This window comes from Siniperca chuatsi, linkage group LG19 (assembly GCF_020085105.1).
Source record: "Siniperca chuatsi isolate FFG_IHB_CAS linkage group LG19, ASM2008510v1, whole genome shotgun sequence".
Classification (NCBI taxonomy): Eukaryota; Metazoa; Chordata; class Actinopteri; order Centrarchiformes; family Sinipercidae; genus Siniperca; species Siniperca chuatsi.
This window is the reverse complement of record NC_058060.1, coordinates 11,974,983-11,996,220: the sequence shown is the minus strand read 5'-3', so window position 1 is coordinate 11,996,220 and position 21,238 is coordinate 11,974,983. Positions and strand designations below refer to the sequence as shown.

The window sequence follows — 21,238 nt, the reverse complement described above, 5'->3', positions numbered from 1 at the left end:
TGAAAAGGGTGCAAACATGTTCAGAAAAAAACATTTTGAATACAGTAATAAATTGTGCAGTAAAGCTTATGAACATGCCAACTACATTCAGAGTTGTTCTGAAATACTTTATTATGTGTTTACAGATTTTAACTTCAGTGAGATGTTGCGACATTATTACAGCGCTACATAAAATGAACAGCCAAAATATGAAACTGATTAAAATATCTCTAACTTTATGCCCCCAATAGGTTGTTAGTATTCTGGTGAGCATGTTGATATGTCTGGCCTGACACTAAACATAATCGCACCCTGAAAACAAGGGGAAAGAGTTTTGAAGCCCTTTTTGATGTAGGCAGCAGCTTGGAGTCAGTAATGAGGATGTTGATTTTGTTCTGATTATAGAATTGCTGGTCTGTTTGTTGATATTGCTCAGCTGTGTCTCTCCCTCCCGCTGAGCAACATGGACACCAACTGCCAACATGTGAATTAAAATTACTTACCATCCAATTAGTCACACTGCTCACACTCAGAACAGCAAATGTTCAGCACAACAAGAGATCAAATTTAAACTTCCTAGACTGAGACCTTGCAGTTGCTTATGAGATAGGTCCAACTTAGGCTACAGAGATGTAATTTTAACAAAGCAACAGTAAAAGATGCAGCCACACCACCATCTACTATGTGAATTATTGCCTCAAAGGAATTGTTTAGAAAATCCAGATTTGTCAGAAGTTGCAAGAAATTGATCATGACATCTATGATCTGTATATTAATGTTTAACCTTTCATCCATCATACACAAACATGCCCTTAGTGAACTCTGCTCTGACCCATTGACAACTTTAGATGATCATACACATCCACATTACGCCATTTACAATCTACAAACTCAAAGGAAGAAAATACACCATCCCCAGTCTCCTGCACACGCTGTGGATTTCAAGATGCACTCAAAAAGGCAGCAGAAACAACTCATACACCCTCAAACCCTCTTAGTAAAAATGCTAAAATCTGAGCACTCCCATTATACATAATTTAGGGGAATCTATATTCATAGAAGTGCGGGGCGTGTTGTGCTCAATGAGGTAAAACGCCCCTGTGTGGCTAATGGAATGGCCTGAGTTGCGTGATTGAGTGAAATGTGCTGGAAAGATTGGGAGGAATTTTAGTGCAGATAAATAAAGAGGAGATTCTGCTTTTTACTGGGCGTCAGCATTAATGCAGCATCTCCCCAGGTGATCAACACATTCAAATGGAGAGATGGAAAGATGGAGAGAGAAAGTGATGGGGGAGACAGATAGAGAGACACAGAGAATGAGAGAGAGACAGGACACTTTAAGAAATAGCCTGCCTCAAACACTACTCCACATGCACAAGGGCCATAGTGTAGCATCTCATATATCATCATAATGTTACCATTGGAAGGTTCAAAGGAAGAAAAAAAAGGGATTGAAAAAATTGGTCTTCGCAAATTCAAAGTCAAAATAACCAAGGGACATTATGAAGCTTCTACAGTAGATGACTTGAGAAGGCCAGGCCTGTCACAAGCATTTTTTCTCCTTTTTTCTCTTCTTACCTTCTATAATTTTACGTCAAATGTGAGCGGGCAGCCCTTTCTTTTCACCTCCCACTCTCCACATCCATTACCTTTGGAGAGATGCAAAGTGAACATTTCAATTGGATTGCAATGGCCAGTTAGCACTGCTTTGATCCCCACTCTGCTCTTTGAGGGCTCCATTGTTCCTGATTTGCTGGCTTGATTTGCCTGCCTGTGGATAATGGCCAAGGAGCCGCAGTCTGGACTTCCCCCATCAGCCCATTTCTCCTTATCATAATTCTGAAGCTCAAAAAACATATGAATTACTGTGATGTACTCTTATGGTATAGAGTCCCTCATCCTCAGCCATAAACTGTGTGGACTGGGATGCACCGTATGTATAGATACTGTCCCACAAACTATACCTCAGCCTACAGTACAGCACTGACTCAGGTATTCAGTCCCAGTTTGAACCTGCACCCAACATATGGGTGTAAATTCCCCAGACAGGCTGCACTGGTGCTTGAATGGAGGCTGGTAATACTAAGAAGTGGCAGTTACAATTTTGTTGGACCACATGGTCCTTCATCTCATCAATCAAACAGTGACACGATAAAGTGGTGCAGAGGTGATTTTAAGTGTGCAGCAGTTTCTTCTTTATCTTTTAGATTGTTTGAATTCGGGGGTTAGCATCACCTTTAGAGTAAAGCAGAGTGATATACATGCTGTCTGAATGCTTTACTCCATATGGTCTATTTTAGTGAAGTCAAGCATGCCTCTTGACATCAAAAACCCTCTCTATTTTGTCAATGAAGGAGCATAATTTTATTCTTGATATAATATATGGAGATGGGTCTCTCACAAGTGTTTAAAAAAAAGAGTGTACACTTTGTTGTTTTGTGCATTTGTAGGTAAGCCTAATAAGCTATGGCTTCAGCCTAAACCTTGTTGATAAACGCTATAATCTCTTTTGATTCATCATTTTGTGGTTATGTAAGCATTTGGGTACATTTCTGTTTTCAGTTAATTATTATTTTATTTTATTAGACTCATACTAACAGTAAAAAAAGAAAGTTATCAGTCATCATGACCTAAAATTATTCTCCAGTTTACTTCTGTTGGACCTTCACTGTGCAATATTGACTTTTTCTAAAGTACTTTTTTATATTTAAATAAATAGAAAAAAAATGTAAATACTAAATAAAAAGTAAATATTGCAGTAACGTTTCTTATGTTACAGTTCTTACTTAGTGCAGTGTAAATAACCCATCAATTCAGCATTTCTTCTACGGAACAGTGCAGAAAATTCTCTTTCAGGTGTATGCATTTAATATCTCTGTAGATTTATCCTGAAGGTGATCATTGACCAGCTTTGCTCTCATTTATACATTTGTCTCTTTGTTTGAGACTTTAAAACAGCAATTGCTAGGGCCTCGCCTCTTTCTGGCTCTCCCGCACCCCACCTTAAGATAACTTACTGTAGCCCGTGTAAACAAAGAATGCAAAGAGAATTTGGTCAAGTGTCTGGTCTCCTCCCAGATACAAATGAACAATTTGTTTTCCATTTCTTTCCAAACCTTCATCTAAGCCGTTCTGCTTTGAAGTAGGGAGTGGAAAGGGAGGAGAAGAGTAGGAAAGGGGGGCTACAGATTGTACGATACTGTGTTTGTCTTCAAAGAGTTCTGACTTGCTTACAAATGCACTGGCGAGTACAACACCTTCAAGGTGAAATTGATAAATCTGGTGGTAAGCTCTTTCATGGCAATAATAAGCAGAATTTGTAGAAAGGGTGCATGGATTTTTTTTTAGATGCAAATGTTGTCAAACACCACCAGGCAAAAACTAAATTGAACTGTGCCAAGCAGATAAGAATATTTTGAAAAAGCACAGAGGTACCTAATTACATTCATGAACAATATCAAATGAGTCTGGCACAGCTTAATCGGGGCTGATATAGTGTTTTATATTTTCTGTACTCAAAACATCCAGTGTTTGCCCTTTGATCATCACTAAAGTTGGCCATCTTCAATGAATTTCACATTTCTGATATATCCACAACATTTCCCCTCTACATATCAAACACATGATCTTATTGTAGTCATTCAGACAGAAACTTTCCAGAGGCACAGACTGAGCGCAAACAAACAAGCCATGAGGAAAAAAACCACAGAAAGACAAAGAGAAAAGAGAGAAAACTCATCAGTTGTCCATCTGGCAGATGACATCCTTTGTACCCTCTCTGTCATTTCTTTCTCATCTGCTAGGATGGACAGAATCTCCCCTCTCTCTCTCTCTCTGGGATGACTGCTTCACTGAAGTCCCTGGAGACACCTTTTTCCTCTGTCTCTCTCGCTACTCCTCTCTCTCTTCCTCTCAGTGGCTGCTATTTTCCTGAAACTTTATGAATTAGTTACAACCCTTTTTTCTTTCCTCACCTCTTCACTTACTTTCTCATCTCAGCCTGGACGTGAATTCAACACCTGCCTCTAGACAAACTGTCCGTCTCTCTGTCCATCTGTCTGGCTACCCCCCCTTTTCTCAATGCCTGTCAGGCCCAAAAGCTCCCTGGGAAAAATACAAGATGAAATTGAAAAAATTATATAGATATATTTTTCAAGAAAAAAGTTAGTGCTCTCGCATTCATAAATGAAATGCAGCTGTGGATCGAATGGCCTCACAACTCCCCGCCGCCCCCTCACCCTCCTACTCCCTCTAAGATTGGGCAGACACATGGGGTGGTGTGTATGCGTGTGTGTCTCCATGTCTGTGTGTGTATTTGTGTGTCCAACTCCTTTGTGACCGCTTTCCTGAACCCGAACCCTCCCTGCACAGAGGGAAATGGCGGACTGTGGCAACGACAGGGCAGTTTTACAGTGCACCGGGCTGAATGTTAAACTTATATTTAATGTATGACATTTCACACAAATCATCCGGCCACAGACATGACCCTGGGGTATTCCGCAGATTGCTTTTTCAGTGCCTCAGCAACTGTGGAATTATTCGTCCCAGAGAGAGAGAGAGAAGGGGGGAAAAAAGCCTTTGAGTTTGGCGAAATGATCGCCCTCTCACTGCTCTGGCCATCCCAGACTGGAAGCTCTCTCTCTCTCTCTTTTCTCTGTGATATCATGATCGCAGGGCTGTGCCAAATTGAAAACATCTTGGCAGTCTGGAGGCTGTATGAAATAACCATATATTATGTGTAGTATAACACCCGACTGGATAGCAAAACAATTATGCTGTTTTGCAGTCTCAAAAGATTCCTTATGCCCCACTCAACCCTCCACTCCCTTCATTTCTATGTAAAAATCTTCAGAGGGGAGTGTGAAAATTATCTCAGATTTGTAAATTGGAGTTGGATTAAAACCCCATTCCCCCTCCCAGAATCTCGTCTGATATGAATAAGTCTACAACAGTTTACAGCGATATGTACATACCCCAGCATGTCCATCTGTACGGATTAAGAAAAACGCTGTAAATATCTCATATTCAATTCCCCTCTGCAAGGCGTTTTTGCACCGACACAATATGTAAATAGTGGCAACCACAATAAGAGTTCATGAATACACAGTGAGCATCCCCAAAACACTGCAGTGCTGAAAATAAACATAGGGCTGCTTTTTGCCGCTATGGCAAGCTTTTCAAATTGCAGAAAACCATACAGAGAAAATTCAACATTTTCTTGGCTTTCTTGTCAGCTCAGCCTTGCAAAACAATGTATTTATACCGATGGGTTCTACAGTTGGGTCATCCATTTTATCTGAGGGGACATTTTTCAACATTTAGGTTTAGATGTGAGAGGTGCGCTGTCTACTACATCAGCATCACTCTATCTTTTCAAGGTTAGACGGCGGGCGGGGAGTTTAAGAGCATTAGGGCACGGCTACCTGTCACACTCACAATAGTACGCACACACACAACACTCATCATGCACATGTATTAATACACAAAGCCACATTCTTAGATACTGTACATGTATATTTTAAAATTAATTTAAATTCAATTTTCAGATTTTATACCTAAAGCAGTGTGTAAACAACTGAGATAAGAGGATCTGAATCTCTGCACATATTACGAAGAATCATTTGGTACAGCTAACACCATCAGCAGTGTAAACATTACAGAAAGCTAAAAAAGAGTAGGCTACCACCCACTGTACAGTCCCTACACACACACACAAGCACTTGAACATATGCTTAATACACAGGGCCCAAACACTTTCAGAAACAACTACACTCAACTATATTTGCCTGTTGTGCCTTCAAGCTTAGATTCAGTGCACAACATGATGTACAAGTGTGTGTGTTAGGCTCAGTACTCATGATAAACAACTGAGATAAGAGGATTTGAATCTCTGTGTTGTGTCTAATTATGAAGAATCATTTGATGCAGCTAACAAAGTCAGCATTGTAAACATTACAGAAAGATAAAAAAGAATATCATACACTGTGTTAAGTCCACCCCCCCCACACACACACACACACACATAAATACACACTCTAAGTCACAACCACAGTCAACAGCATAATTATCAGTTTCCCCTCAGGGCCTTAGGAAACCTGTTCCTAATTGGAACCCAGTTGGGACTTTACATGGATTAAAATACATGAGGCTTCTGCAACAGGGAAACACACATGCATATGGACAAACATAAAAACACACCAACCCAATGAGTTGACGTTTCCCCCAAATTTTTATTTACGCTAAATCTGGCATGATCCCCGTTGTCTCGCTACACACGGGTCAAGCTCAACAACACGAGTCTCCAAAGCACAATTACGCCACTATTTTCCTCCTGTTTTGTATTCTGTTTTTCTTTATTTTTGTTCCATTTCCCTGACTTAAGCTGTTGTCTAATGGACAGCATCGTGACAGAAAGGAGTTTGGTATCAGATTGAAGCCGGTTGCCCTTTTTGCCAATTTGCGAGCAGTCTCCTCTGTACTTGTAAGATGGCCAATTAGCTGACCGTCTGACAGAGGCTCTCTGACTGTGGCTATTAAAACACACACTCATATGCGCACGCACACACACACACACGCACGCACACACACACACGCACGCGCGCACGCACACAGCGCAAGTACGCAGACACACATGCATATATATGCTCACATACACACAGTACAGTGCTGCCTCTTGACTGTCCATCTCTATCTGCTGTTTTTGCGAGAAGCGTGCCTAGACCTCACCCCTCACCTTCTACACACAATTAGGAAGATGCACACACACACACACACACACACACACACACAAATGCACCATTTTCCTTGCCAAAAGACGCTATGCTCCCTGACCTCTTTCAACCCCCGTCCACCCCCACCTGTTCACCTCCTCCCAAACCTTTTCTTCTCCTCCCTCTCTTCCTCCTCTCCATGTTAACCCTCCTCCTCTCTAACCCTCTTTTTCTCTTCCTTCTGTCCAACCTCTACCCCCTTTCAAACTTTCTCCTCTCTTCCTCCTCTTCATCTTCCTTCATCCCATTTGTCTGACTCCTTTCATCTTCTCCTGCAGCTTCTTATTTAAACTCATCTTTACCGCATCTATTTGGAATATTGGTCTCTCTCACACACACACACACACTTTTTCACTTCAGCAGTACTGCACTGTGTTTTTCACACAATTCTGAAAGTGTTAGGTGTTTAGTTTATGTTTAGCTCATATTTTAATAGTTTATAAAACCAGAGATTATCCATATTCAAACAATCAAACATCTTTGGGGTTTATTTTTTTGCTTTGTTTTCTGCACCAAATCTATGTCTCACTAAATCATCTAAATGATTATCCCAATACCGCCATCTACATACATGGAGACCCATGCAGGGATATGTGCAAAAATAATATAAACATGAGCATTAATGCACACAAACATTTAAATACATGTTATATGCATGGACACGCATCACTTACAGTACGCATATCTAAGCACACACATGTTGCTGATGTGACATAGCTTTAAAATCACACCATGCTGTTTTATTGTGGTTTGACCCCCCTGTAAAAAAAACCTTTAGAAAAAAGAGGCAGTAATCACAATGAAGCATTCATTTTGAACATTATATGTCATTTTCATTTGTCCAGTCTAATGACGGTGGATATTTAAAAAGTTTTTTAAAATGAGCAAATGCATGACTGAGTGAAGAACAGTTTGCTAAGACCTGATAAACTACATATGGACACACCAACACAAACACACATGCACCCTGGGGACCTTCCCCCTTGAATCTCAACCTTTATGCACCCCCCAAGCAAAGCCAACACCCCCCTTCCCCCTTTTCTTTGTTGTCCATCAGAGTGGTTTGTTTAAAGCCTCAGCTCCAGTCCCGTCACCCCTCTCCTTCCACGGTCAAGTTCAAGGGTCCTCTAGAAACACACAGTGTGGTTGTGCAGGGGGCCATGGGTGAGGTCAACAGTTCCCTGGGACTATAAATGCACAAGGCATGGACACCTGCAGGCGTACATGCTTGTGCACCAGCCGCACACATGGACACACTCACCCATATTCACAACATGATAAGACATGTGAGCGGAACACAAACATACACACACAAACATTCAACAATTCTGGTGCAGAAAAAAATTCACAGAAGCATGCGTTTTGACCTGCAAAAATCAAAAAATGAATAAATAAAATGTACTGACACCTACACACTCATCCCGGTGCACCTGCTTCCTCAAGGTCTGTCGGCTGCAGTCAAAATGGTGGACACAATAACACCGGGCTTAGCTTTGATTCCTAATATGGAGGAAACAATTCTGTTTTTCCGTGGGGCCACTGATACTTGGAGATAGAATTCAACCTCTCCCTCTCTCTCTCTCTCTCTCTCTCTCACACACACACACACCACACCCTCTCTCACTCCCTCTTTCCATTTCTCTTTCTTGATATATCTGGACATTACTGTGTGTGTCAGCTTCAGCAGAAACATGGGGAGAGGGGGAAGAGAGCGGTTGTGACACACACATCCAAAAACAGGAATCCTTTCCCAGAAATAAGAAAGGGAAATATTGTCATGTTGTGCGATGAAATTAAGGTGAAGGAATAATTTGTTTAATTTAAGCCGACTTCTATTAATACCTTTAAATGTCATGCAAAGTCAATGTATTTAAATAAATATAGTCTTCTTATATTTTTACTATTATTACAGAATAATACTGGCAAAAAAAGAAACTTTAGTTCTGCTCTGCTAAGATTTATTTGCATTGTAAATGCAATCTGCATGTCTATCTGCAATTATTTCTAATTAATTTTCATCAAATTCTTCTGAGACTATTTCAGCCCCAGAATTAACACAAAAGAACTTCCTGCCTCAGTTCTCACACCAAAGATAATTATAAAGTTAAGAGGGTTTGCTAATTTAAAAATGCTATCTGCATGACATCAAATATACATCTTTGATCTCACTCTGTCCCTGATGGTTAAATGTCTTTAATTATATTCAGAAAAATTAACTTTCTCTGAATAATTAACAGTGACTTCTTTTTGTTTGTATGTAGAGTGTGTTGCATACTTTTTGCTTAATTAATTCCAGCGACAAACAAACTCCAACCTCTGAGTATATACATACTATTGTACAAACATGCAGAAAATCCATCAACTGCATATCAAAACAGTGCACTCAATTGTGCATTCCCAATGCAATTACCTTTATGCAATACGTGCAAATAGTGCAATAGCTTTGCCATTCCACACACATATGACTTGGAGCAATTTCCTTAAACCTCTGCATACCGTGAACCGTAAGCCTTATACATTGTGAAAATTGCACAAAGCACACATATGACCCACATGTGTTCTTGACGATCAGGGGGAACCTTCTCCATATCTCATTATATTCCCCTATAGCATATCAGCATCTCCCTAGGTGAATGTGTATACATACACATAGAAAGAGAAAGAGTCAGATGATTCATATTATCTTTATCACCCAGCTACAGGAGTGTGGAGCCGGCTCGCCTCCCCCCCCCCCATTATGTAAAACTATGGATTACGTTTGGTATGCACATGAATCCTGCATTCAGAGGTGTGCGTTTGTGTGTGTGTGTCTGTGTATTAGTGACTTTATAGTGTGTGTTTGAGAGGACAGGGGGAGAGAGGTGTATATACATCCATGCATGCATGTATGCATCCATGCGGAGACCCCCTCCATCTCTCTCTCTCTTCCTTTCTCTCTCCATCTATCATGCATCCATAGGTCTATCAGGTTCGGGAATGAGGTGTGGAGAGAGAGAGGAAGGGGGCGAAGGGTACAAAGGGGGGGGGGAAATAAATTTAGCCCCCCTACTATAAAAATGCACATACATTTCCATACATTGAAAAGGCAGTGAGGTGCACACACCCTTGCTGCTGTATCCCCAATATGCGTCCCCCCATCGCAGGCAGACACACACACACTCCAAAACACCAAATACGGCAAAGATGAATGTGTGTGTCCCGTTCAGTGGGTGCGGGTGAAAATCTACCCCTTGCCATATTTATCTTCATAAGAGCAGAAGGAGCATGTGTGTTTGTCTGTATACATACTGGTTGTGTGCCTGGAGTCTGAGTGTGTTTGTTTTTGTGTGTCTGTGTGTACATAAGTTCATTTACCTCAACTGAAGAAAAAAGACCCTAGCTGCTCTCATGTGGTATAAAAAAAAGCAAAACAACATAGATTTTCTTGATTCCTCAATGTAATGCACATCAAAATATTGCCACGTGTACTGCAGGTCCAAAATAAGCAATTCAGTCAAACGAAAGAGTTTGCAAGTCGCAGTACCTTCATGCTAAATCCACAATTCCTAAACTCCTTCCTTTTTTCATTTCCATACCAAAATGTATTTGTTGATGCATAGATTCCAAATAGTTCATAGTCTATTTGCCATCCGTCATGTAGCAAAGCTTTCAGACACCAAAACAACAACCACAACCTTTCCCTAAAAAGCAGCCGAAACACCCACCCCTTGTAGATAATGATGGCCTGTCGTGAGAGAGGAGAGAGAAACACGGGTGTGGTATTATTAAGCAGACTAGTTTGTTCGGGAGAAGTGTTTTTGGCTTTTAAAAAGTTCCATTTTGCACTCCCCAGGCACCGCATATGGGGTACCCCAGGGAGGTGTGTGTGTGTGTGTGTGTGTGTGTGTGTGTGTGTGTGTGTGCTCTAAAATATTCTGACTGAGCTGTCTAGCGGCTCACAGAGCAGGGAGATGTGTCCTGTCTCCTGCATTCAAATGTGAGTGGGTTTTGGAGAGCAAAAGTAAACAGATATGCTTGCTTGAACACACACATGAGAACGCATGTATGCGCGCACCTGCTGTTTCAACATGTATGCATGCATGTACGCACAACCACACACAAACACTGTATGAATATGAGCATGCACATGTGAACACAAGACACATGTGTGTAAGTGTGTGTCTCCCCATCTGTTGTCCATCCATATTTCCACCTACCTGCCCATCAAGCTCACCACTAGAACGTCTGCTCAGCTAGGCTACGCTGACAAACCCAACGGTGTCAGTCAACCGATATTATATCATAAATAAATTATAAATATTTTTAAAAGAATGTTTCATATGGGACCTGCGTCAGGAAGCTGGTCGTCACGGAGTTGCCCTTTCGTAGTCTGCGAAGGTATAGTTTTATATGGCAACGTAAACCTCTGCAGGTCTACATTCTCAATTCACTCCTTAAGCTCTTTAATGCTTTTCCATATCACACCTGCAGTATATAGGCTGTAATATAAGATAGCCCAAGACAATGAGCTGTCCAGTTGCCGAGGGGGTTAGCTGACAGCGTGTTATGAGGGAGGAGGCAGGAGGGATAGAGAGAGGTCGAGCGAAGGGTAGGATGGGGCCCTTCAAACAAAATATGACCCTTAAAAAGCCTTGCCGATTGTGTGATTCGAATCCTCCTTGCTACCATATTTCCTCCTACTCTTCCCTCTCTAGCCCCCCCCCCGCCCCCGGCTCTCACTGTTGTCCCTCCTTCACTCAATCTTTCCTCACTCAATCCATTCACACACAGATGTGTTGTCTGTCATGACCATGATGATAAATTAGCGCGGGTGCTGCTGGTGAAATAGGAGCCGGTGTCTGAGTGCAGAGGGTGATCCAGTGGACAATGCCAGGGATGAAGCACTGATAGTTCAGCTGTGGCTCGATCTGGAGAAACGCTTTGGATGGGACCGTGTCGGAGTCATATTTGCTTCCAGTACAGTTACAGTGTCACTGGATGTTACTTTATGTGAAAGGTTGAAAGGCCAAAAAAAGATTTTTAAAGACACAGGGTTTGTATTTCTTCTTTTTTCCTCTTTCATTTGTTATTGCCCCCGAAAAATAGCCTAAATTTAAAATAGGGAATAATGAAAAAAACAGGTTTCAAACATTTCACATTTGAAATTCAGAAACACAAGGTACAAATGAACTATTGTTTCTGTGAAAAAATAAAATGAAATTTTAACTTTCTGACAGAGGGAGAATGTCTGAGATGCCTGAGTGTGTGTTTATGCCCGTGCCAGCAAGTACGATTACAATCTTTGGTTATAACAGAATGGCCTTGTCTTGTCACCTGGAGCACTGCAAAAATTGGTCTCATGTATGTAAGTGTGTGTGTTTATGTGTGTTGGAGGGGGCTGCATGCATGTGTAGCTGGGTTTTTTTTGTTGTTTTTTTTATTCTTTTACCTGCAGGCTTTGGTTTTTGTGTGCCTGTTTGTGTCTATGCTTGCATTTCTATGTGTGTGTATGGACATGTGTTTCTCATGAAGGCCCATGCCGGGCAAATTAATTCTCAGAAGTTGCGTGGCGGGGGCTCTCCTTCCCTTTGAAATGGGGCATACTGCTCCCTGTAATCAATAAGTCAAGCCATCTCGGCCGCATGTTGCAACCCCCCCGGCACACAGATGAAGAAGCCCAATTTACTCATCATAAATTCTGATTCCCACAATAAATATGAGAGGAGGTCCCACGGTATTAGAATATCTGGAATCTCAGGGGCGTTTGAAATGCCGACTGGCCCTCGCCTCGGCCTGGAGTTGCTTTGTTGGTTAGAATATGTGTTTTGTGTTGAATAATAATGATGTGGGGTCAGGAAAATTTATTTCTGATCAGAAAAAAAAATTCTAAAGGCATTTTTATTGAAAAAACTGGGGAAAAAAACTATTTTCATACCAGGAATTACACAACATACAACATCAAATCAAATATATGTTCCCACATTCAGTGAAAACACATTACATGCATCCCAGAGATTTTTGTCTACCTTTTGACAAAATTTCTCTGTTCTTTAAATCTTGGCATTTTCTAATGAACCTCGACAGGCACCTCCAGACAAGTGGTGACGTGTGCAGGCGGAGGCATGTGACGTCGGGGACACGCTAATCTAACGGACAAGTGCTGTCTCTCCTGTTTAAAGCGTCTGTGCTCAGTAGGTCCAGGCACATGACAGTGACCTGGGGAGGGGAAAGTGTGGCAAAAATGTGACACACCTACAGAGGGCGGGGTGGGGTGGCTGCTGAATCGGCTCCTTGAACAGAGGTTATTTTAAAAGGGGAGGGCAAGAATAAAAGGTAGAGGAGGAAGAGTTTGTTCACACATCTGTAATATCTGTATATGTTTTGTTGAAGATCACTGCATGCATACCTACCTGTTTACAAGCATAAATGTTGGCAAGTGTCAGTGTATTTGTATGCATGATTGCATGCACATCTGTACAAGTGTGCATGTGCATGTCTGCATTAGCGTGCGCAAATATGATTTAATGCAACATGGCATCCCCGACACCAGTGGCGCTCTATCTATCTTCTTTTTGGCAAGGACTTCCTGCTCTCCCAAGCGGTTCCGTCGATACATGACATTTATGAGGCTCCCATGAGCCCCGGCGCATGTTGCCCAGACAACTGAGACAGCTTGAGCGCCATGACAACAAAACGCCAAATACTGTCACGGCCCGCTGCCAACATGGCGGTTGAAATCGTCCAGGAGAGAGCAAAATGTAAACAAAAGCTTGCTTCAGCTGATAAGAAGCAAAAACACATGACGTGAGCTGATAAGAAGAGAGGACAGGAGTAAGACTTGAAGAGGAGACTGAATCTAGCAAAAGTAAACTGGAAGAGAAAGTCGTTTTCCATGTTAGTCAATACAGCTGTCTTCATTTGTAAGGCAGTGTTAGGAGCACTAATTCCTGACCTGTTAGTTACATCTGAGAAGAGAGAGCTGTGCCGGGTGCTAATCCATAAGTCTGCTGCTAAGTGGTTCATCAGCGAGTGCCTGAGATCGAATGTCACCAATTAAGATGCCTAAATGCCTGGCTAATTGTACTCAAAGTGTAGTGCACGGTCTCTCACATGATCACACATGATTAAAGACAGCACACACACACGAATCTCGACACACACACACACCTAGCTAATTGTGGACAGTTCAATTGTGAGGCTTGACAAATTAAAAGCAGCTATACCTATAAAGCAGCTGTCTCTATAAGTATAGGAGAGGACACAAGATTTGATTGGCAAAACAATTTACCCACATAGTCACATCATTAGCAATTAAGATCAAACACATTTTAGCTTTATTGGCCAATGAAACTGATGGACGTTTTTAGTGGTTGAGTATTTAAAGATAACAGAACACTATCTGAACAACAAAATAAGCTCAAGTAAGTTGAAACAAGCTAAAGTAAAAATTCTGTTAAAACAACATGCAATTAAATTAAATGTAAATCTCCTTGAGTGGGTTATTAATGAAACCAAATTCAAATATTTCAGCACCTACACTTCAGCAAATATTTTCATCTTAAATCTTTTTATATTAATTTATTCTTAGTTAAAAAAAAAAGATCCAGTCAGTATCGTTTCCTCTGCAACAAATTTAACACTTATAAGTGGCCGTTTTGAAGAGGTGAGATTGTGTGAAGAATGAGAGCAGATAGCATCTGCTCTGGGCCTCTCCCTGCCTTGGCCCACAGGTCTGAAGAGCAGAGCGAATTGTGTCTGAAAGGGGATGATACCCATCGGAATGTTAATGGTGCTGAATATTTCAGAGGTGGGATCATCACATGGCAGGAGGACGGGTGGGTTTCCTGAAAGCATTTAGTGGTCAAAGTTCTACTCTGTTATTGTAAACCCAGAGTCAAAGATGATTTCAATGCACAGCTAACAAGGCCCAGTTGCTGTCGGGGAGGTTTGAGATGGTTGTCTCCCCAATAACATACTGAAAACAAGTTAAAGCTTGTTGGAATTTAAAATGGCTTTGAATGATGAATCAGATCATTTTCTTTTTAACTTTTTAGCTTCATTATATTACATTTAGCTTTGAATTAATTGAACAACCAAACTGAAACAAAGCAGAAATATCTTTTCTTTGCTTGTCCTTAGTGTGAACTGGATGTGCATAAATCTCAGGATGTGCGGTTTTTAGTAAAAGAAGCTGCCTTCAGACTGAAATCCATTCAAAAGCAATAAACACAGGTAACTCATATTCCTTGTGGCTCTTTTACAGTATTTGTCATGATGAAATATCAACTAGCATTACACATATGGTAAATCCAGTTACCATGACATAAGTGGTTCTTAAGGCTTTTTTAAGCAAGAAAGAAAAATCATGGGAGCCATAAAAAAACAAGGGGATTGCCCCAACAGTCCTTATAAACATCTGGCAACCACTACGGTACCTTTATTTCAGCTAGAATGACTGGTTGTGTTAGCCTTGAGAGAGTGAGAGAGAAAGAGGAGGGATAGGCTAAGAGGAGGCTTTTTTTTGCCAAAGTGAAATTGAAGTTCTTTGGAAAAAAGGGGATAGAAAAAGAAAGAGCAGAAGGAAGAGACGGGATCTAAAATTAAGAGAATTATTGCATGCTCCCAGATGTGTGCAAGGAGGACGACCTGGGAAAGTCAAAGTTGTCCCCCATCAATCATTGCCATATGCTTCTAGTGAAATGGATCCTGCAGGACACTTCATATTCCTCTTTCTGATTAGTTCATTTAAGAGATGAAAAAGGGGGGAAAAATGGATGGTGGAGCTTTCTGAAAATGGACGGCCCCGCTGTAACCCAAGAACAGAAAGGGTTCAATGTCAAAATTAAGGCCTGCTATTTAAGACTTCAGGGATAATTTTTTGTGGGTCTATTCCTCACTCACCTTTCCCCCCCCCCTCCTCCTGTGCTCCATCTTTTCTTTTCAGAGGTTGGTGTCAGGGAGCGATAGAGCGAAGGCAATGTGTTCTTAACTCTGATCAAAGGAGGGAGAGAGGAAAGCTTTTCTAATGACTGGCATTCACTCTCCTTTCTTAATCCATCTCTCCTCTTACCCTCTCCTGTCTCCCATCTCTCCCCTCTCTCTTTCACTTGCCTTTCTCTCTCAGGGCATTGGTAATTATCGGTGAGGTCTTAGTGACTGCAAATGAAATTACCATTTAAGAGAGAGGGAGAAAGAGACATCCCCTTTGCCATAGGAGAGGGCTTAAGTGAGGCGGCTAGGGTTTCAGCTATTGATTTTTAAACTGCTACATCAGAGAGTGTAATGCTTTCATAATTTCAAATAAACTGTCTGGTTACGAAGTACTAATGAGAGAAAGAGTGAGAACAGAGCAAACTAAGTAAGAGAACGATGGGGGTTGAATTTTAAGTGTTGACGTGCGTCCGGGGAAATTAAACTAATGCACTGGTCAGACAAAATGATCAATGTATCAATAATCCTGCAGCAACTGGTAGTTTTTAAGAAATGTATGATGGCTACTAAATAGTGTCTGATAATCAATGTGATCATTTAAGATGAATATGTAAATACGCATGCCATTGTTGCACAGGTACATTAAATAGGATACGATTTTACATCCAAAACATCGCCAACAGGTAATAAATAGAAATGGAAAATGTAGAATGTGTCGTGATTTCATTTCACACAGACACCACCATTCAACTGTAAAAATATATTCCTCCAAAAATATCCAATTTCCAGCCCTCTTTTAAAAAATATGAGCATGCTAGGTAGTCACTATTTTGTACAGATATAAGTCACATATTCATAAGAAATTTCTAATGTGTGATAAGTGACATAATATTTTTGTCCAAAGGTAATTTGAAGTAATGACAGTTTTTCTACTGATAGAATACAGAAAGATAATAAAGATGAGGGATAGAGAAAGGAAGATGGATTTTTGGATGACACTGCATAAACCCAAATCTCTCTCTCTTTCTGTTTTCCTGTCTCTCTCTCTCCCTCTCTCTCTCACCACAGACCGCAGGCCGTTGGAGGCAGCTTAGAAATCTCTTACATCTGGAAGAGCCATAATTCATGGGATTTGGCCTAACAGCCATGACAGGCATTGGGGCGGCCAGCAACAACTGTCTCCTGTGTTAGCAGCAGTGTGTGCGTTAGCTCCGTGTGAGAGAGAGAGAGAGAGAGACGAAGAGTGAGAGACAAAGACTAACAACAGTATGTGTGGATACTTGCAACTATTTATTTATTCATAACTCAGGGAGATCAGACTCACCCGAACAAGGTTTGCTCAACTTTTATTTGTGGAACTGAGTTTGGACGCTCATTAGGTGCTCTATATATGTTTATGATATTCATTCATACAACAGTGGTAGACAGTAACCGAGTACATTTACTCAATTATTATCCTTTTAATACTGAACCATTTTATGCTACTTTCTACTATACTACTATACTTCCACTCCACTACATTTTAGAGGTAAATAATGTACTTTTAACTTCACTACATATATTTCACAGATAGTTACTTTGCCGATTCATATTTTCATACAAAATATGATCAACAATTAAAATATGATGTTATAGATTAAACTATTCAACAGTACATAAAGTCATTAAAATTAGCCTAATCTCAACTAGATACATTAAAATGCTGTTTCAAATAATGCATCAATCCAATAATACGTTTATAATATGTTTTTATAATAGTATATGATACTTTTGATATTTTTAGTACATTTTTACTTAAGACAGAATTTTGAAAGCAGAATTTTACTTTACTTGAAGAGTATTTTTACATTGTGGTATTGCTACTTTTACTTTAGTAAAAGTCCTGGATATTTCTTCTACCACAACTATTATTAAATTGACAGAAATGATATGACTGTAGAGACAATTCAGTGAAAAGAAAAATACAGTAGTGTTTTTCCTAAACATAGACAATTTTTAAGATGACCTACAATATTGTACATACATAACTATCTCTGTGCACAAATGTTTCTACACTTCTGTACACACATACATGCGAGAGACATAAACCGACTTGCAGCAGAAAAAGCAGTGCCGTCTGTGTGTTTCATGGCGTGCCAGAGGCTCCCTGTGTCGGCCCTAAATATTACACACAGACAGTAGCTATCACTTCCAAGCCTGAAATCCCACATTCCACATTCCTGATTCCAGCGGCTCGCCTGCTAAGCTGGGCACCACATGAAGAGCCATTGTTAGAGAGAGAGGGGTCATGTATCTCTCTCGCTCTCTGTCTGTCTGTCTGTGGCTCTCTCTCAGCCTTCCTACTGTCTCTCGGTTGGTCTCTCCACCCAAATATCTCTCGCTGTCATACTCTCCGTCTGTTACTCTCTTGCTCCGTCTATCTTTCTATTTCTCCCTCTGCCGGTTTATCTTTATCTCTCTTACTTATTCCTTCTCTCCTCCACTGTGCTTTGTCGCCCACTCTCCCACTCAGTTTTTCTACCGTCCTGCATTTGCTTGTTTTTTTCTTTCTGTACCTTGTCTCCTACTGATGCTGCTTGTGGCTGTCCTTCTCTCTACAAGACTCTTAGTTTGCTTTCTGTTTTTTTTCTCCTTTGTCTATCTCTCTGTATCCTGCTGTCTGTCTCTCTGTCTCTCTCTCCCTCTGTGTCTCCAGATATTCATGTAGAGATTTTCTCACATGTTAGATATAGATTTACGACCCTAGCCAGATCCCCTTGGCCACTAAATTTGATACCATCCACTAAGCCACATTGTTTTTTTGTGTGTTTGGGCTTGTTGTGTGTGACTGTGGGTAAATATATGTGTGTGTGTGTGTGTGTGTGTGTGTGTGTGTGTGTGTTCATGCATTACAAGGTGGAGGCGGGTGACTTTTAAAGGGTTAGCTTGGGTACGGTAAGCGCAGAGGAGGAATTTACAGTTTATTGAAGCACAGCAGCCAGGTGTGTGTATATGTGTGTATGTGTGCGTGCGTGCGTGCGTGCGTGCGTGCGTGCGTGCGTGCGTGCGTGCGTGTGTGTGTGTGAAATAGAGAGAGAGAGAGAAAGAGTGCCTGTGGGTGCCAGGTGACCAGGCTAACCTCTTGGCTGGTGTTTTGGATTTAGCCTTTGGATAGCGGTGAAAAATAAAAATGGAATGCTTTTTCAATTACAGATCAGAAAGAGACTGAACAAAGGCAGGAGTAAAAGAAAAGATGAGTTATTGGGATCTAACATATCAAGGTTTTTCTGACAGACACATTCTTAAAATCAGAGTGCATTAATTTGGACTTTCAGAACATTTTGTACTTGAACATTTGGAGAGTACTGCGGATCCCCGTAATTCTGTTGAAATGATTTATGTCATTTTAAGACGTTGTTGTATTTTAAGATATTATGAATGGGTGTCATGAATATTTGTATAAAACAAAGAAGTGAGAAAAATATGGGGGTAAAAAATACTTTTTTCCTCTTCTGCTTTTGTTTTTCCTTGCAACTCGTCTAATAATCGGAGCTTCTCATGCACTTTGACATCACATTATTGAGCTGTGTTATATTTGAGAACTCAAACATGCACGCACACATAAGTGCGAAAATAGAACATGAACGGAATAGAATATGAAGACAGACAAACACCTGTGGAAGACAGTCACTGTTATTGTGTTTTTGTTGTGCGTGTTATTTATTCTGACAGTAGTCAGTTTAAAGGTAGTCGTCCTCTGCCATGCATATTTTATTGGCTGTAGGTGATATTTGTTGTGTATTCATGTCTGTTTGTTTGAATCCTCCTTTCCTTCAACCCATTCCACAAGTTGTCATGGGTGAGGCATTTGAAAATGCCATTGTCGAGTACCGAGGATTGTAATATTGTTGTTTGTCTGTGTGATGTGAGATGGTATTCGCCTTTTGATGTTTGGCTTGGAAGAAATACACAAAATAAAAGCCTTGCGAGATAAAGGTGTGTTTTTGCACATGTTTGCGTGTGCGTGTGTTCCCTCAAACTGCTTATCTGTCAGTCAGAGTGTGTGCAAATTGTTTGCGCTAGTGCATGTGTTTGCATGCAGGTATCCCGTGTGTGTGTGTGTGTGTGTGTGTGTGTGTGTGTGTGTGTGTGTGTGCATCCACATCCACATCTAAAAGCCATATCTGGCTTCAGATCAAATGGTGTATGAAGGAGGGGAATGACAGAGAGAGAAAGTGATAGCTCTTTAATGTTACCTATCCACTCTCAAACCCAAATATAAGACCAAGAACACACGGAATAGGCAAGTGTGTTTTAGGGGAAAAGGAGTGACATGAAACACTTATGTAGAAAAGCTCTGAACACGACGTTGGCATTGTAGCAGAGGGGAAAATGTCTCACCAAACAGAAAGAAAGAGGGTAAATTGGATGGAAGGAAGAGAGAAGGCAGGGGCACAGAATGAAACAGCGACATGCACTTTATTGTTTGTTTGTGCACGTCAAGGTACAGTGATATTCTGTTTTTGACTGAATACCAACTATTTTATCCAACTCACCTTTTTCTTGTTCTGTTCCGTGGTGTCTAAACTTTCACTGTCATCACGGTGTGGTTAAAACTTATCATGACTGCATTCCATACAGTTTTGTTAATTCATGATTTCACTGAAATTACTGCATTAGTGTTTCTGGGTAATACATTTTACATGTAAATAATTTTTGTGCTTGACTGGAATTAACTTGTTGGAGAAAATATACTTACATTACATTGTTTTAACACCAGAAGAATATATATTTTTGCCTTTTTTCTTTATCTTTGCCCTCCCTGTTTATCCTCTTTTTCTAGCAGGTATGTAGCCTGAGCTGAAAGGATGAAAATATTTCCTGTGTACTCTCCTGCATCACATCCCTTTCCTCTCTTGATCCTTGTCTTTCACTCTCTTTTCTCTCTTGCTCTCTTTCTCCTCCTAAATCTGAACAACTGCTTGCTATGACACACATGATAATAATAAAGGTATTTCTATCCTTCCTACATGGGCCTCTGTCCTTCTCTCTTGTGTGGTTGTTTCACACAGACATGCACCCACCAAGTGACACACACACACACACACACACACACACACACGTTCAAATCCTCCACATTCCTCTCCTCGTTGCAGGCCTTGCCCCCTTGTCTCACCCTCTCTCCTTACCAGGAAATTAACCTTGACATTTCCAAGACATAATTCCCTCTAATAAAAATGTGTGTGTAAATATATATAAACAAACGCGTTAAATCTTCATAGAGGGAGCCATATGTGAGGAGGGCCTGCATATCAAAGATGAAGGCACGGCTGGGGAGGATTTCTTTCTCTATCTGCCATCTTAACATAGCCATCATCCAAGGACCAAGTGACTACTATGGACATTACTTTGCGTAGGCACGTTTTTACATTCAACAGAAACCTTCAGCTTGGATAAATGAACAGTCTGCCTCCGATGTGCTGCCTATTCAAAGGAGGAATGGAGGAATGTTCTGTGAGACATATCGATGGCTTATAGACTAATAAAAGACATTCTAACACGTTTCAAGGACAACAAGACCAATGATACATCATGCAAAG

At 40.8% G+C, this 21,238-nt stretch overlaps 1 protein-coding gene and 1 long non-coding RNA gene across 2 annotated transcripts in view; one reads left to right on the top strand and one right to left on the bottom strand.

Annotated features, from left to right (window-relative positions):
• Positions 1-20,667, top strand: part of LOC122866228 — a 28,996-nt gene extending 8,329 nt beyond the window's left edge. Inside the window, exon 2 of the long non-coding RNA XR_006375654.1 lies at positions 16,728-20,667. This is a non-coding gene — a long non-coding RNA (uncharacterized LOC122866228). The remainder of the gene's footprint in view (positions 1-16,727) is intronic.
• Positions 1-21,238, bottom strand: part of zfhx4 (zinc finger homeobox 4) — a 288,103-nt gene that overhangs the window by 97,646 nt on the left and 169,219 nt on the right. The gene's annotated exons all lie outside the window — the stretch shown is intronic.